The sequence below is a fragment of the Drosophila simulans genome, chromosome 3R (assembly GCF_016746395.2).
Source record: "Drosophila simulans strain w501 chromosome 3R, Prin_Dsim_3.1, whole genome shotgun sequence".
Lineage (NCBI taxonomy): Eukaryota > Metazoa > Arthropoda > Insecta > Diptera > Drosophilidae > Drosophila > Drosophila simulans.
The window spans coordinates 27,386,979-27,405,465 of NC_052523.2; the positions used below are offsets into that span (position 1 = coordinate 27,386,979).

An 18,487-nucleotide genomic window follows, 5' to 3' on the forward strand; every position below is an offset into this window, starting at 1 on the left:
TATTTCTGCAATTTGGCTAGATGTGATATGATTAGCCGGCGGTTAGCCAACGGATGTTGACGAGTACTTTTCGGTCTGTGGTCACTCGAAAATTCTGGGTGGTAACAGATTAAAAGGTATTTAACTGGCGTACAAAAGCAAAGCGAAACGCAGTTGAAAGATCTTAGAACTGCGCAGCGCATCTTGGACCATTTGAATCCAGGGAGGAGGGCGTAGTGCTCCAGCCCCCCATCGGCTGGCTCTTCACTTTAATCAGCCGTTCGCCCACTTTTACCAAGAACAGGACCGCCTCCCGCTGTTTGCTGCATGCGGCCCATAAAAATTTATGGCTTCGAAACGAAACTACGCCGGAGTGCATTACGCATGGCTGCGACTCTTGTGGCATCCGCACCTCACTCCACCAGCACCAGGTCCATTTGCCCGCTAATGCAGTCGGCTGATTCCTGAATCACGAGGAGGGAGGCACGTGGCACGTGGAGCAGGCCTGCAACATCGTAGATGGCTGCGAAATCGCAGCAGATTGGTCTCTTTAGCTGCTAAATGGATGGCTTTATCGAGTGTTTACCCCGCCAGTTGAGGGGCGAAAAATTAATTTACAACATTTGCCGATCAATCTAAGCACTCCTACTGTTTGTAATGATAATACTGATTATCTGGAATTACTACTACAATATAATTATCAACAACAATATTACCCTTTTTTTGGACAACATGCATGCTGATTACTTTTTCTTTCATTTTGTAGTACAGAACTTGACCCATTGAACCATGTAATAATGTTGCTTATTTATAAACTGCGCATGGGATTGAGCAATAAAGATTGGATTTTATTGCAGCAGATGAACTTTGTAATCAGTACATATTTTACTACAATTTATTCTCCATGCCGACTATAACTTCGGTCATAGCTGATAGTGGTGAGGGTATTGTTGAGCACTAACAAGGCAAATTAAAAATGTTTACAATCTCATTTTCACAACACTTAGAGCAGTGATTTCGACCGAAAGTGGGCGTGAAAGTGGGCTGATTAGATAGAGCCATTGCTTGGTTGTCCGGTGTTGGAAAAGGGGCTTTGGGGCAGGGGCGAACTGCAGTAGTCGTGCAACTTGAAATCAATTAAATCACTCACCGACCATATAAACGCTGAAAATCCGTTTAATCACCTTGCCCGTGTGTTCTCAAGCCCGGTAAATATTCCACACTCCCCGCTTTCATATTTCATTTTAGTGCTTTCGTTTTATTTTGTTTGCACGAAGTCCCTGCTGGCGCATTAATTTAAGCCGCCGGGAACATAAAAGCTGCTCGCAAAACTAAGCCGATTTAAGAGCACATTTGAATTCAAATGCCGCACTGCCGAATAAAAACTAAACGGACGGACGAATCCCTTTTTTCCCAGCTCCAGCTCCTGCTCCTGCTACTGCACCTTGCTCTGAAAAGAGTCTGGATCCGAATCCGAATCCGCATCTGAATCTGACTCTGAACCGAACCAAACTGAACCGAACGGAGCCCAAAGGGAGTTTAAATGGCACAAAAACTGTCTGCAAAGTTTGCGTCTGAAGTTTTTAGTTTCGGCAGCGCTGAAATTATAATCCTTTAAATGGCAATCGAGCGTTTCTGAACAGCCGGAAGATTAAGCCCGACGAGGAGTGCCCTCTAATTATGACCCGTAATCGAGGGCAGATAAACGGTGCCATAAGGTATTTCATAATGAATATACCTTTTAGAAATAAATATATTATTCTGTAATATCTACAAGTTGATAAGTTCCTATCTTCAGATCAATATGTACTTGTATCAGGAGTATTATTGATATCTCAGCCATTAAACGCACTTCAAAAATGTGTTCTTTGATTGATTTGCGCTCAATTACAATCAATCTTGATTTTGATGACACCTTTCTATCATTACGTGTTCACTTAATTAAAAAATCAAAGGTGCGGCATTGGATTCCACGTTTTCGATGGCTTTCGCAGAAACCGAGCTGCATTCCGCCTTATCGCGCTCCTTGTTTTATTGCATCCAATCTTCTGGACGAGAAGCCCCACATAAAGAGTTGAGTAATAGTCGTCTGTAATTGCGGTATATGTCCGCGGAGGGCTGGGGCTGCAGGGGGGCGTGGCCGGCCGCCGGAGCAATTAAGGCTGGCCAGACTGGCCGCAGACGGTTGGCCAGGTTGACATCGCCGGACAATGGGACATAAATCACACGAGTCGCCGACTCACAAGGACGCCGGGGCCTCCGATCTGGGATGTGGGGTTGGTTCGAGATGATGCTTTTGATTTCCGGACCTCGTTTATAACTGCTGCTCGGCTTTTTACTACTGTTATTTTATTTCATTATTTGTGCAGATTCTCGCTGCCTTTATCGCTTTTTGTGAGTTGGCGGCGGATGCTGGCAGCGCTGTTTTCTATTTTCTATTTTCCATTTTCCGCTTTTCCTTTTCGATTCTGGCCTTGCCCCTTTGTTTCTGCTGGTGCTCCATTATGGTTTCCTTTGATTTATTTTCGGTTTCAAGTGATTTCCGCCAGCACTCAACACTTTATGGCTGTTTTCGCCCGGTTGTGGCTTTTCACATTTTTTTGGCGCTTTTCTTGTTGCATTTCAAGCAAAGCGCCCAGTGCAAACATTTGTCATTTGCGGGTTTGTTCCCCGGGGTTTTCCTCGGGGGTTTCCTCGTGGTTTCCTTTTGCACTTTTGCCTGGCTTTTGATTTGCGGTGCTTAATCGTTGGCAAGCGTCTGCGGACATTGTGTTTTTAAATGCAGATCTTGAACGGCTCTGTTTGCGCTCGGTTCTGGCCATAAATTTGTTGGCTCTGCTTGAATTTTGCAATTTTTTGGTAGCCAGCACACGTAATTGAAAGCAGCAGGGCGGCGATTCGGCTGCTGTTGGCCATTTCAGTGAGCCAGTTTGCATTTCGGGCCAATTCCCGACTCAGTGGTTCAATGGCATCGCCTCGCCTGCACTGAGGCCATTGATTAGGGTTCTCTCTTACTTTCCTACCACTCTGCTCGGTTGGTGGCTTACCAAAACCCAAAAAACCAAAAACCCAAGACCCAAAAGCCAAAAAGATGCCTTGGGGCCGACTCGCTGCCTTGTAATCTGTCAAAATTGGTTGCGTTCCTGCTAAGCGGAAGTTCGAACAAAAAATTTGCCACACTAAACTGGTTATTTAATGCTGCACCGAAAGATCTTAAGGATCTTAAAGCAGGGAAATTGACTAATACAAAAGTGATCGATTATCAGCCATAATGAGTAGCATTATTTTGGGGGCCTTTCCATTCAGTGGCTTATTTTCATGATCTTTACCAAGTTGTAGCTCTTCAATTTCTCTCAGTGCACACTTTATTACGAAGCCCCCAGTTCAATGTCCTCGGTGGGCGTGTCGATTGACTTTGAAATCCCCCAGCTTCTTCTTCGCTTCGTTTTTTTTAGCCTGAGAATGTGCATTATAATGTCTGCAATGATCAAAAACTGGCACTTGAATGAAGTCAGCCAGTCAGCCAGTCAGTCACACACTCAGTCACTCGCCCCGCGAAACTGAAAGTTTTAAGCCCGGCCTGACATACAATTATTAGTTTAATTCCAAACCCAACTTTCACGCTGAGTCAACGACTCTGTTTGTAGCTGCGACTCAGTCAACCCAGTCAGCTGTAATTGATCACGATGCGACAAATATTTATGCAGAAAACACGGGCCCAGTATCTCTAAGCTGCACAAATAAACACGCAGAGCGGCAAACTCGTATTAAGCGATCAATAATCGTGGTAAATACGGCACTGTGACGCCAGGGGCGATAAGGCCAGAAATATGAACGCACAATCCGCTGAGACTGGGAAGGAAACCCGATGCCAGGGACTGGTTTTTGGGCCTGGCTCGTTGCAGATAAACAATGGCAATAGAAGAGCTTAGACTTTGGGGAAGGGTCAAATGCCGGGGGCATTCCTCTGTGCAGGGGAAGGGGAGGGGGAAAAACCGCAGAGGAGGAGGATGTGCCTTCGCCTTCGCCTTCGAGTGGCCCCTGCCCAATGATGATGATGATGATGAGCATAGCAAATACAAATTATGGCTGAAGAGCGCTACGTAAATACTGCAATCATTTTAATAGACCAAAAACGGCGGCGCATAAACCATAAACCAAACGCCACAGAGCCACAAAGAGGAGGCATCTCCGGACCCTTGGACCAAAGTGGACAGCCGAAACGAACTTTTCTATGGGAAGTCGGAGTTAAAGGCGTTTTGCAATGCTGCCACGCTGGACTGTTGCTCTGTTGCACTGTTGCAATGTTGCAATGCAGCAATGTTGCAACAAGCTGGCACGCGAGCGGCGAAAATTGCTAGCGAGCCCATGATGCGGTTTCCCGGCACTTGCCCAAGTTTAGCAGGGAAATTAGCGTAGATAAATATTTCCGAGGAAATTCCACAGCCGATGACCACTGATCGATAGGTAGGGGGTGTGTACTTTGTCGATTTCAGTTGCCGGAGGAGGTTCTTCAGCTGGAGGACAGCGAATTCCGATATGTCTCGGCCACTTGCGGTTTGCAAATTGCTGGCGAGGAAGCAGTACTCTTCCCCGCGGATCGTCGGGCTTCCTCTGCCGGATCATCGACGTTCTATGGGGTGATTTCTGGCTGATAGACAGCTACAAGCGCACTTAAGGCCGCGAGATGAGGGCATGTATCTTTAGCTATCACTCGGCGTGCAAGATACAAAGCAGATGCTGACTAACCCCAGTCGTAGTCCCAGCACCCCGCTCCGCAGTCTGGAGCATCTCCCCCCCAGAGGAACTCATCCAAATCCGACTGCCGCCCCTGTCAATTCCGTAGCATTTATTTTCGTCGCCGGCACTCGAGTCTCCTTCTCTGGAGTGGTTTTCCCCCGGAGTTTGTGCTCTCGCTGTGCGCATGCGCTCTCCAACTCTACACACATGTCGCGGTTTGTTTTGCTACAGTCATTCGTAAATATAGTATAAATAGTAGTTACTGTAAGTGTATATATGTGCAAACAATATTGGTCAGGATGCAGCAAGATAAGAATTAATATATTTAGAAGTGCTGAGATATGAGTTACTGCATTTTAAAAATGATTTGTATATTCACGCATATTACAAAATTAATTTACTTTCGTTCATTATCTTTTACTTTATTTCCGTACATTTTTATCTGGAATCATTCCTACAATACAAGTCTTAAGCCGCACTTAAGACCACACCACGTGCTGGCGCTCTCTCCGGCCAACTCTCCATGGCTCTCTCTTTGCCAGCCGGCATTCGAAACTCTCCAAAGTTGGCGCCAAAAGTGCCGCCTGCTCCACTCCGGAGCCGCAACACCATCCACACTCGCGGTCCACCCCAGAAACAGGTTCCACCCGGGGGCTCAGCCAGGCGGCTCCAAGTCGATGCTCGGGCAGTTGCTGTTGGACCGTCGCACGTAACGCACGCTGCAGCGGAACTACTGGGTTGTCGTTCGGATCGGAATTCGCATCGAGTTTGGGCTTCGGTTTCGGCTGCTTTCGGACTAATCGGTCGGTTTGGTCCGCTTGATCGGTTGCCCAACTGCAAACTCGGCGGCCTGCATTCGGCACTTGTGATTGATGGACTGCAGTTGCTCCGCAAACTCTGACCTCTGAGCCCGGACAATCATCAGGTTCTGTGACTTGAGCGCCCTGCTTTTTATGAGGGTCGTCTCGCTGACCGATTCCAAAAACGACCATAAACGGAGAATATATCAAATAAAAAGTCCAATTTCGGTTTTTTTTGTTGCCGGTTTTCGATTTAGCATTTCGCATTTCTCGAGCTTGTCGACGTCGTGTGCGCGGTCTTCATAAATTATAAAAGAGCGCATTTCGCGAACGACTTGCAAATAAATAAGCATTTACGCTTTTATTATTGCCCGGCGTGTGTGTGTTCGTTGTTGGTGAGAGTGTGTGTGTTTTTGGAGCGGGAGCCGCAGTTCCTCGGAAAAAGCTCCCATGTGGCGCAAGCCGGAGGAATAAAATAAAACCGAACCGAGCGCTCCCCACTTAAAATATCATCTTTGCATACAATCAACATCTAGCCATAAAAGTGTCTTCGTCCTATGAGCATTTCGGGATCCGCTCTGATTTGTGTGTGCTGATAAGCCAGTGATTGCCCCAATCCGCGCTCCTCGCAGCCCCACATAAAGATATCTGAAGCAGGTAAGCGGGGGTACGCCGCCCATAACTCAACTCATCACGCACATTGAACCAGCCGAAGTGCAATGACATCGCGCCGTCATTATGCAAATGTGTAAATAGCGAAATGAGCAGCGTGTGCCTGCATCCTGATGCATCCTCATCTTAGTCATTATCGCATCGCTGCCCAGCTGTGGGGCTTCCAGCCGCAACGATCTGCATAATTGGAGCACAGCTAGCTGGGTGTCTCTAACTGGCTCTAATGAATAAATAAGTGCCACTAATAGTTTTCGCACTTCCTGTTCTCGGCCATCAAGTTGCATGCGTTCGCGGCAACAGGAATTGAATCATCTGCCACATCTGCATCATCTGCATCTGCATCATGCCGCAACAAGGCAGCGTCCTCCGTGCTGAAAATATTTAATTATGAAGCTGCGATGGCGATAACCTAACTGTCTGACTTCTTTTGCTATTTGTGCCTGACATGCAAGAGTTCTGTGCACTGAAAAAAATCTATAAGTAGCCAAGCAGTTTATGGCATATGAGGGTATTCGAAATATTCTCAACTTAGTTAGATAGTTCATTGTTTGTTAAGCACTGACAATCACCAACCAGAGCTCACAATTATCCACTCGAGTATTTTCTCCTGGTGTGGACAAGTCAATTCCGCAATTGTGGTTCTTGCAACAGCAACATTAACTGCTGATGCTGCTGCTGCTGCTGCTGCTGCTTCTGTGTTGCGTTGTGTTGTCGTTGTCAACGTCATCATCGTTGGCATAATCATTTTCGCTGCTCTCTTCCACACAAATCGGCATGGAAATGTTTTCATTTGGCGCATTTACTTTTTCCATCTTTTTTGAGCGGGCAAAATTAAATTCTTGCCATGGAGAAATCTCAGCAGTTGCCATGGCAAATGTTTGCGCAATTATTATTGCAAACTTCTTCCGATGCTCTCAAATTGCTTTTTTATTTTTGAGAGATTTTTTTTATTAGTTTAGGATATGACTGGCTATGATTTGATGGCATGGTTATAAGCTACATAAGTGCAGCTGTGTCACACCGGCCGAATTTCGCATGCGAATTCTTTCCGAGGGAAAAACATTTCCTGTCCAACAATGTTGTGCAACGGATGCCCCATCATAGTTTCCCCAGATAAACATCAGCCAGACAACCAGAACACTCGGATGACTTGCGCAAGTAGGCAGAGTGGGGTAAAAAGTGAGCACAAAGTAAATACAATTTTTCAACGAATTTTCCTGACTTCCTCATTTGCTTATCAGCGAAGGGGAAGATGCCTCCGCCGCTTGATTTCACTCACGCAGACCCATCAACTTTTAATTAGCTGTAATTTGTAAATTCAACGTCAAACACCGACCACGCAGTCAGTCAGAAGATGTCGCCGCCGCCTTTGAAGCTGCCGCAAATGCGGATGGCGATGATGATGTTCGCCACACTGACAGATTGCTGATAAAAGCCCCCTCAACCCCAACACCCCATCCCAAATCGCCTGGTTAACCCTTTCAGCGCCTCTAATCGCCGGCAAAGCCAGGCCACGAGTCGCGGTATTCTTCTAACCAAAGCTGCAAAACGCCCATCCATCCATCAGTGATGAGCGGCAGCTGTCAGCGGGTTCGCCGGTTAGCAGGCAGGGATTGGCCATCCGTCGAAATTTGACAAAACTGTTTCGGTTATAAATGACTCTTTGATGGCCATAAGCGGTGCCCAAAACGGGGAATTGATTGGGGTGTATTGAAAATCAAAAAGGGGGAAGCCACTCGTTTCGAGTGTCACATTAAGCGGGAATACATGGCACTTTAAAGGTTTGCCACCCGTTCCCCATACCACTAATCACTGGCCAGGGTCGTAAATCCACTCGACTGATTCCCATCTGCCCATCTGCAGCAATAAAATAATGCTCGACCAAATTACTTCAGGTCTTGGGATCCGCTTTTTTAATTAGTGACATTATAAATGTGGACACACACACACACACACAGGGGGAGGGGGCTGTACTAAAAACAAAACTTTACGAGCTAATTTTATGGCTCTTGCAAATTTATAGACTTTTGGCTCATGTGACACAAGACTAGCGAGCAACCCAAAGTGGCAGCCACTGCGAAAGCAGCAGCAACTTTCCTAACAATCTCTATAAATCCCCTGCTCGCAGCAGAGCCACTTAATTAATTTCTGTAAAAACTTTAAGAACAAAGGGCTGTTCGTTCACGTTGCCGTGCAGTTGTTGTTCGGTTGTTCAGTTCGGCTTCTATAGCCCAGTTGTTGCACGTTAATTTCCAATTTCCAAGGCGAAAAGAAAATCGGAAAAAAGTGAACGAGTAATGTCATACATAGCAGCAAAATCAAAGCCCAAAGAAACAACGACGACAACTTCGACGGCGGGGACAACGCAACAGTAGAACTAACTGCAAACTTGCAGCAGGCTGAAGCGCAGCAGAAAAGCTTGCACCAGTTTCCCAACTGCAGCTCGAGGTTGTTGTAGTTGCGAACAGTTACCTGGGCGCTAAACAAAAAAGACAAAAACGAAAAACGGAAAAACGGGGAAAACAAAAAGGAAACCGGGGGGAAACTGCGCACAGTAACCAAGTGAACCAGGCTGCGAAGAGATGAGAAGTTGATGCTGTACACTCGGGGAAAAGCATCAGTGAACTAGATCGCAGAACTAGAATGTTACTAAAGAAAGTTCTGTAACTCAGCTTATGATGCAACAGTGGTTGCAACGTAACTGAAGCAAACACTTGAGTTGCCCAAATCTGCACCAGCAGACTTTTATGCCAGTGTAGTCTTAGCTACATGCTGGCGCGGCGAGAAAAGGCTTTAGAAAGTAGCCAGTGGGAGGGGGCAGAGATAGATGGTGGCCCAAAGCCAAACCCGTTGGCAGCTCGGCTCACTTCTTCAGTTTGCGTGATGCAATTGCCAGCGCCGGAGCGCCAAAAGATTGAAAGCAAACGACAGCCACGTAACTGGAACACTTGACGGTGCTGCTGCGGATGCCTCTGCTGCAACAATTTCCAATTAAAGCAGTTACTGCTGCTGCAGCTTGAGTTGCTCGGGGACCTGGTTGCTCCGTTCTGTGTTCTGGGATCCCAGAGAACCGAGATCCGAGCGATCTGGGATCTGAGATCTGGGAGTTGGAGTCCGCTTATGTGTCGCTTGCGCAATCATCATACGGCGCGACGGCCACTTCTGACAGCTCCAACTGCTCCGGCTTCTATTTGATTTTCTATTGGCGAGTCGCACTGAGGCCCCAGTTTGTGCGACAGGAAGCCATCCGTAATGGGCCTTAAAATACACATTTTATGCCCAGCTAACCATCCCCAATTAGAGCTTTGGGTTAATTGCAGTGACGCATAGTTGCGCATTAGCCCACCGCTCGCCGAGCTGCAGATCCATCCGTCGTCCAGGAATTGGACGCTCCCAGTGGACAAGTCGGAAGCTAACGGCAGCGCGGTTCGAGCTAATTGATCATTAGGTCTATTTCCGCCGTGAGATGGCGGAGTCTTGGAGTTGTGAGTTCCTTACCCTTGGCTAGTTGGGTTTTCCTGCACATAAGTAAGTCATAAAGTGGCAACTTTTATGACAACCGAGCGCATGTTGCACGCAATCACCTGGACAGGCCGAAATTCTAGCTTGGATTTCAGTTGGGCTGGGCTCTCTATAAGGTAGATTTCCTTGCATCCACGGGGGCAATCGTTTTTTATGGTTTCTCCGGCTAGAGAGCAACAAAAAACGGATGGCCATAAAAGAAAATATGTTCTGCATGTAAGAATCCACGGAAAAAAAGACCAGAGAACTGGGTGAAATCGATTTGTATACGGTATGTAGTTCTTTATTACAGCTGCGGCCGATGAAGACTTTTGTAAAAGCCAGCGAAGGAGAAAAACCAAAGTGGGTTGGATTGAGGAAAATGCGATTTTGCTTTCCCGAGATCGATGAAGGAGAGGTGGAGCGATGGAGGGGGACAGTGCGTGGTGACTAGACAAAGACCATAACTATCCAACGAGTAGTTTACCAACTGCCCACCGAGGCATCAGAATCTCAGTTGACTGATAGATAGATAGATAGATTTCCCGCCAGTCACTGACCCACTGCCCACATGCAAATGAGTTCGAGACCGTGTATCTCACGAATGCGTGTGTATCTGGGGACGACGGCAAACTGGGTCGGGGGATCTGCATCCAGATCTAAGTATGTACATGGTGCGTTGGCGTTGAGTGAAGTCTGAAGTCTTCTCCTGGCCATTCCGTTTTTGGGAAAATGGGAGCGAAACGAGAGGAGCACCATCCCCACCCCCACCCAGCTCCAGTGCTGTGTTGTTTCTGGCTGAATCTTTTGTTTACTTCTGGGTTATTTTTTGCTGCCGAACACATTTGGTTTTTATTCCACGAAAGATGCTGCCAGAAGAAAAGCGAGAAACCCAAGAAAAGCTGGAGCTGGAGCTGGAAAAAGAACAGAACAAGCGATCTTAATTTACGTTAGCTCGTTAGCTGGAACTACCGTTAGGCGCTCAAGTGCAGAAAACTGCAGCGGAGTCTGTTTTTGTGGCCAAAATGCCGATACCTTTTTTGGGCATTCTACCAACGCCTCCAATGCTCCATTGTGTCTGCTGCTCTGCGGTTGGAGGGCGCGTGAAAAGGCCAGTATCTCGGCCTGGTAATCAACAGTTAGTGGTCAACAAATAACAAAGAAAATTAAAAAGAAATTCGCAAAACCAAAAACCAAAGAAAAAGAGGTATTGCTATTGGTTTCGCATGCTTTATTGCCAATTCGAAAGTTGGCTGGAGTGCCAGAAAGCCATTGAAGCCGCTCGGAGATTGGTGTTAGAATGCTTTACGGGCCATTGTCTCCAGTTGGCCGTAATTGGAGGAGCCGTTGTCCGCCGCACTCCGAGCTCTATGCAAAGCCAAAGAGCCAGCTGAAGAAGCGGTTGTGTAATAAATTGTGAACGGAGGCTGGGGAGAATTGATTTAATAACTGCGCATCATTAAAGTGTCTTAATTGCATTCTTCCGCGAAGCAGAGGCTAATCAACCTGAGAGTTGCACTCGCACTCGGCCATTGATCAATCGTCTTTGGCAATCCATCAGATGCCGCCGAATGCCAATGCCATAATTTTCCCAGCTCCCAGTCGCAGCCAGTTTTCCCCGCTCTCACCCTGCCCCACCAGTCAGGTGCCGCTGAGTCAAGTCAATCAATTAGGCATTTCAACACATGTTGTTTACAGTTCTAATTCTGGCAGCGTTTCATTTAAATGCCATCGTGTCTGCGGCAGAAATGCAGCCGGATCATCGGAGCATCGGAGCATTGGAGCATCGGAGGTGGAGCCAACTATTTTAAACACGCCGCTCGCTAACGATTTCCTGTTAAATTATGCTGCGGCTCCAGAGGGAAAACTTCGGCTAGTTAGGAGTTGGTGAAGGCCCAAAGAAAGAAAGGGAATCGGAAACCACAGAGGAGGGGTCGTAAAGCGAAATAGCCGAAAATCGAGTCTTAAATGGCCCCGAGTCACGCTTCATCTTGGGTAATATACTAATGATTGTGTTTAGAACAAAGACCACTCATCGGGCTAATTCAACTTGAGAAATGCCTTCCGCTGCTAAATCGACCCCTTAACCCACAAACTCGCTCGCAAAAAGAAGACGACGTCGGCTGATCGATAGCTTCCCAGCTGCTCAAAAGCTCATTAGCTGGCTGGATTTTGGAGTAGAAAATTCCCAGAACATTTGGACCGCCACTTTCGCTGGGGGCGAAAATAAGAGTGTAAAGCACCTCTAATTTGAGCGGGAAAAGCGGCAGAACGTGTCTCGAATGCACTTGAAAAATCAATTAGTGCCCCAGTGATTAACGATTTCCTCGTCCCAGGGGCCCGGCCATCGCCAAACAGAAACTGACAGTCCACATCAGACACTAGGCACTAAGTTCTTGGCTCGCGATTCTGGCCAACTCAGTTGGCCAAGACCAGAGCTAGTTAGTTTCCAGTTATCTGCTAGACAGATTTGATTTATTCAACAGGCCACCCACGAACAGCAGTTCCACGGCAGCCAAAGTTTATAAATGTTTTACGAGCGGTATAAATTTAAATTAGCAAGCAAAGGTCTTTAAAATAAACATGGAATTGATTCATTCTGAAAGTTGAAGGCAGAATACTCTTTGAAGCGCATTTGGAGATTTCAGAAGATCTTTATAATCTAAGATTAGATTGGATTTCGTTGGATATCGATTTATTCTTATTTCTTTCTTAAATACATTCGTCTTTCGTGAATTTTTATTAACTAGCGATTTCAGATAATCCCCTGCAGATGGTGGCATTTAAGTTCTCTTTCATAGCCCAAAGACAGCGATTATTTCATAATTGTTATGAGTTTTTTATGCTTGCAACTACCATTTGGCCATAAAGGCCAATCTGAGAGGCGAACAGTTAGACAGTCAGTCATGGCCAAGAAAGATTCTCACTGATCGCCCGATCATTTCCTAATGAATATAAATTGCACCATCATTTGCAGCCGAACACGAAAATTTCATTTGTGCAGGGGATTTATGATGACGCATTAGAGCGAATGCTTTTGGCGGAGACTGTGAGCAATTCGAAGTGGGGAGAGGTATCGCGGTTCTACCGGGTATCTGCGATTGACCCGTATTTCTGGTTGAGCTCGTGCCGTCAGACATTTAACCTTGACACCCAGCGCTCCCTCCTCTCACCGCCCAAAGATCCGGGGTCAAAGGGCGGCCGTTCGTTTCGCTCGCCGCTAGATTTGGCGCAATAAAAGTTTCTTTCCCGCTTTTCGCCGGCTCTTCTGCTTTTGGCCTTCTTGCGCAAGTTGGCTTTTTTGCTCACAATCGGCGGGCATGACTCAAAAGTACAGCGACTGAAATACAAAAATAATCCCAGCGAAATAAATTGCAAAATCTTTCGCAAGCCAAAGAAAAAGTGCGGCATTTTTTTATGATTCTGTTTGTTTGCCTTTTGCCTCAGATATCTCGGTGTAATTTTATAGTTAGCCGAGTCTTGTGGAACGTGATGCTATTTCCATTCGCCGGCTATTTTCATTTTTATTGGCCAGGAAAGGAGAGCTAAAAGAAATCATAAATTTGCAGAAGCCAAGAGTCTGAATATTTAATAATGTCGATGGGAATCGAGTCAGGAGGTCGAAAATAAAAATGGTTTCCAATGAACGGCAATTACTTTCCTGCGCAGGCCTCTTTAAAAATGTATGTCAATTGGTCAATTTCCGCCCCTCGGCGAGTGTGGGCCAATTAAATGTCATTTACCTTATGTGCTGACCACATAATCCCCATTCCAATCCCCCCATCTCCCGGTCCGTATCTGGACTCCAGCTCAACCATTAGCCATTCGCAAAGCAAATCCTATTTAAATATTTATATTACAAGCTGTCCCAGTCTGTGGTCCCCTCTTGGCCCATCGCTCATTTGGCCAAATTGCACTGTGGGGCATTTTAATTAGGCAAATGGCCGATTTGCCTTCATAAATGCAGACATGCACAAAATTAGCGAAACTATATCGCAATGTCCGCCGGCGATTGACAGTTCAATCAACTCGCGGTGCAAATTGCCAATGCATTTGCAATAGAAAATCAAATATTACGTATACGCCCCGCCATCGCCCCTCTCCCCTCTCCTCTATCAACCAAACTGAAAACAGCTACGACCCATTGTTGTGTCAGCGATAACCAAAAAAAGGCAAACAAACACGACGATGACGGCGGCGACAGCGACTCCAACACCTTTGGAGTGGCAATTTGTTGGCGCTGCCATGGGATATGGATGAAGTGGAGCCCATGGAGGCAACTGCTCCGGTTTGGCGACAAGCATACTGGAACGAGTGCCTTCGGTTGGCAGGCAAATGCGAGGAGTCGATACCCTAACCAAGGCGACTTGGGAACTTCAAAGAAGCCGATAGACTGGGCGACTTGTCAGAGTATTACAATGTGATTGATTGTCATTTAGCCAGTATTTAGCTCTGAATAAACAAATGTTTGCTAGACCTAATGCCGCGCTCTACTGACACATTCTGATTCATTCACTTCCGAAAATACTGATATTAACATTCAAACTACAAAAGCACTGCATTGTGTATTTAATTACGTAGTAATACTACTTTACCAATGGCAGTCGTTTATTTTCCAAAAAGGGTATGCCCATTTCGAAGTGCCAGCCTGGTTGGGACTTAAACCCGTTGTGGTCTAAAGTCTATGACTCAAGCAATCAATTGCCAGCGGCAGCAACAATGCGGGCCATACTTGAGTGGAAAATCAGGCATTGAGTATCTCGAGAATGACTTAACGGCAGGAAAACTGTGCAGTAGCATTGGCCAAATGGCAAACTGGCAAAAAAGAAAATGAAAAGCGAGGAAAGGCCACAATGAGAGCTGCTAATAGCTGGCAACTTTTGAGTTGAGATTGCGATTGCGTGAATGCTTTCAGACTTTCAGACTTCCCGACGTGTGGCACTGCAGTTCCGGCCAACTTGAGCCCAACTCCGACTCCAAGTCGGATCGAAGTAGAGGGTACGATTTCACGTCGTGCTTCAGATGTGTCAAATGCATCGATGGAAATACATATCAGTAATTTGAATCGCTTGCTTGCAAAATTTCCATTCGTATTGCGCAAAATGGCAACGGCAAAAATTGCGCACACAAACAATTATTTGGAAATTGCAGTTGTTGCTGTTGCCAAGTTGGCCATAAATTGTAACAACTGTCGTTTGCATATAAGTACCAAAGTATCGAGCCATGGAAATGCAAATGGAGCACAGGATTGTGGGACCAAATGTCAGTTGCCAGTGCGTTTATTAAGTGCTCGAGTGATGATGCAATGAATAGCCTTCAGTGGAAGTGGTATAAACTACTCGGCGTAGAGTGAGCCAACTCATAACTGAGAATACGATTTGCTGAATTTATAATAACCAAATCTTGTTTTGTTCTTCGGCCGCCGGAGGGCCAGTACACTCAATTAATTATTCATTAAACATATCCTGTCATGGTCTCTCCATTGACTTCCAGCTCTCTGCCAGCCATTCCCTGTCACAAATCAAACATATCCATCGACCATTCTCCCCTTTAATTAGACACAGAAAATAAATTGAATTAACAGCGTGAGCGTGGAAAGAAGCGAGCTACATAATTGCTACCATGGCCAGAAAATGTTTAATTTGTTTATTTTTCGGTTTTGGGCCCGCTGCGTTCGTACCGCAATTTATTAGCAAGCCGAGGGAAACAAAGAAAAAATTGATTGATCTACCAACTGGGCAGGGTTCAATCAAAATGTGTAATGAACGAGCCGGAAAAAATAGCAGAAAAAATGTTAAACACACGAAATTCTCGCAGAAGTCGGTTTGGGGAACGGGGATTTTCGGTGGAGTTTGGTTTGGTTTTCATTACGACGCCGCCGCTCGTAGCGGGCTCTCGTTTTAATGATACAATTTAAAATCAACGCAGACTCATGATTTTGCATATTTCGAGCATTAAACTCGCCTCGTCTGCTGCGGCGAGCATAATTCAGGCATGGTTACCGCATTTCCCCCAGTTTCCCAGTAACAACAATCAATGCCCGACGCCCGCTGTGATTTGACCAAAAAGCTGAAAAATAAAAGAATAGAAAAAGAACGACTGACGGACGAAAGACCGGGTCTGTAGCTGCCGAAGTCATCAAATAAATAACCGCGGGACCCGCAGTGAAAGAATGGCAGGCCAGAATGGGTGTGTCCTACTGGCCGCCCCTTTCCTTGTTCTCGTGGAAAAGCAAAAAGGAAAAGCGGAGGAAAAGCATTTTGTCTAAATGGCGAGGCATTACTTTTAATTAAAAGCAGCGCCGAGGCATCCGCAAAAATTGAACTTGAACTCCGCGACCATGTCTAATTCAACATCGCCAGTTGGGGTCCATGGACACATGATTACCCATAAGCTGACATCGCAGAACATCAGAGAACGCTTCGCAGATCCGACTTTAATCAGTTGGCCACGGCAACGAGCCCGTCTGACATTTGATGTTAATTTGCACTGAGCGCGACATCGAGCATACGCAGCGTTGTCCGTCCGCCAGTCAGCCGGTTAATTACCGCCAAGCGAACTTTACAAGCCATAAAGCACACACGACATCTCGTAATGTATACATTTTAATCGCGAACACATTAATTAAACTACATGTAAGCCACCACCTCCAAAGGTGTAAATACGAAAAAAACACCTGGTTTGGATTTGAAAGAACGCGATAATGACACAAACAAGTTTTGAGAGTTATTCCAAATGCGTTTTAATAACCCAGAGTCCGTCTGGGTCGATTCCTGACTTCGACCAGCCCACGCCCGATTCCCAGCAAGTAATTAGCATAAAGCACGTGCGCCTGCCTCATTGGCATGCCAATGGGCCTGTCTGGAGGTGGATACTCGTGGCTACCTGTTGGTGGCCATGCCCACTCCACTCCACTTGAATCACAGGTGCGTACACGTCACGCCCCTTTAAAGCCGTTGGGTCGGGAGACTTTTGGCCGGGTCTCTCGCCTGGACGTGGCCCAAAGCATCTGGCCGGCCGGCTAAGCCCGGCTCAGCTTGGCAGACATTTGCACAATCCATTTCATTCCGTTCTGCTGCATTTCATTTCGGACTTCTCTGCCGCTTGATTTATGCCCAGCGGCCAAAGCCCATGAATCACAGCCGAAAGAAAACCACTGAAATTCGGTGGACTGCACAGTATGTTTTGGTTTGTATCTCTTAAAAGGAGGATAGTTAAATAGAGGGTAGCTCATCCTAAGTTTGCATTCATTTTTTAGTGCAATTAAGATAATAATATCAGAGATGTAAAAATGAGAATCATTGCAATGAAAAAGTGATGTGCGACTTTTAATACAATAATGTCGTGCTGAAAATCATCTGCGGTTTTCTTTATCAACACAAACAGCCAGTTGCATTACATGCTTACTGCTCTAATTACACAGATTTATCAACTCCCGTCCCAGCCCAATTACAGGGTATGGATGCCGTGCCACGCTGACATTTCTAGTGCAAAGTCTCGACACAAATAGAGCCAGTGGAAAGAGGGGTATGGCGGGTATAATGGGTACGGCGGAAACGGGGGAGCTGCAGAGATCACTGCATTTATTGTATACCTGCAGATTTATGATCATGCAACCAGCGTGCCGCTGCCACGGCACCTACTCCCAATCCATTGTGGTGGGGCTTTTACCCAGATTCGGCTATTGTTGCTGCAGTATCTGGAATACGGCTTTTTGCGGTCTGTGTCTGTCCATTTCACGCTTTGCCAAATTGCCAACTTGACCGGCTCGAGATGAAAAACAGATAAAGCAATGAAAATGCGGGCAGGCGTTTGCCGTCCGGCGGTATCTCGGCCAGTGCGCGAACATAAAATGTTATTTAAGGCGAATTTCGGGCACAATTTGTTGTTAATGAATGCAGCACTCCGCACTCCAGCTCGCTTGCCACAGATTTTTACAGATTTTTACAGATTTTCCAAGCAAATTGCGCCCACAAATGAGGTCAGGCAGCCGCACAATGTGCGCCCGTTAGCTGCGGCCATGCTCACGTGCTGACTGACTTGTGAAAGTAAGTGCCCCAGCTGGATCGGATCTTTATAGCTTTGGCTCAACTCTTTTATACATACATATGGCGAACACCTCCCATTCAGTGGGGCAACCTGCATCGTGTGAGCCTGCAACTAACCTTCACATAAATTATTCCCATCAACAGCTGCAGATACGAGCAGTCGGCGGTGGAGTAGGTGTTCCTCCAGTCGGCCATCCAGGCGGCAGTTTAATGCTTAAGACATCGTGATAAGCTGCAGATATTTATCTGGCGAGCAAATTACACGAGGCGACGCCTCGGAAAACAGCGAAGAGCATGCAACATGTGGCTGCAGTGAAATGAGGTGTCGAAACAGTTGTTAGCCAGTGCTCATACGCCCCGTGGTACGTGGGAAATGAAGGAATTACAGGTGACCTTGGGTTGCCAGGGCGGGCTTTCTCCAGGGCTTGCTTATTTCACGTTCATCAGTCGTGATTGATTGAAATAAATCATCACGATTATGCCCCACAAAATGTTAACTCTTACCATTCTAAAGAGTTCGCATTGCCATATAAGTAAGAAATACAGAATAATACGCTAGTTTCTATCCATTTTATTGGCTTCTTCACATTACAGCCAGCACTCACAATATTTACATACTTCTGATGCCACTATCATTGATGTGTGGTACTTGGAAATATTTTTAATGAGCCACTCAAAATCTGGTCTTTAATTGGCTGCCAAGAAATCCATTTCCAGTACACAAATATTTGCGTATTTATTGTTGGC

The 18,487-nt window shown here is 46.2% G+C and overlaps 1 protein-coding gene across 7 annotated transcripts in view; it reads left to right on the forward strand.

Moving 5' to 3' along the window:
• Nucleotides 1–5,371: 5,371 nt before the first annotated feature.
• The window catches only part of LOC6730330 (band 4.1-like protein 4A), a 55,359-nt gene continuing 42,243 nt past the window's right edge, over nucleotides 5,372–18,487 (forward strand). For 5 of the 7 annotated variants that reach the window (XM_016177897.3, XM_016177898.3, XM_016177894.3 and 2 more), the window contains exon 1: nucleotides 5,372–6,176. The gene's annotated coding sequence lies outside the window, so the exon portion shown is untranslated. The remainder of the gene's footprint in view (nucleotides 6,177–18,487) is intronic. The other 2 variants (XM_016177899.3, XM_039295997.1) reach the window with 1 other exon arrangement.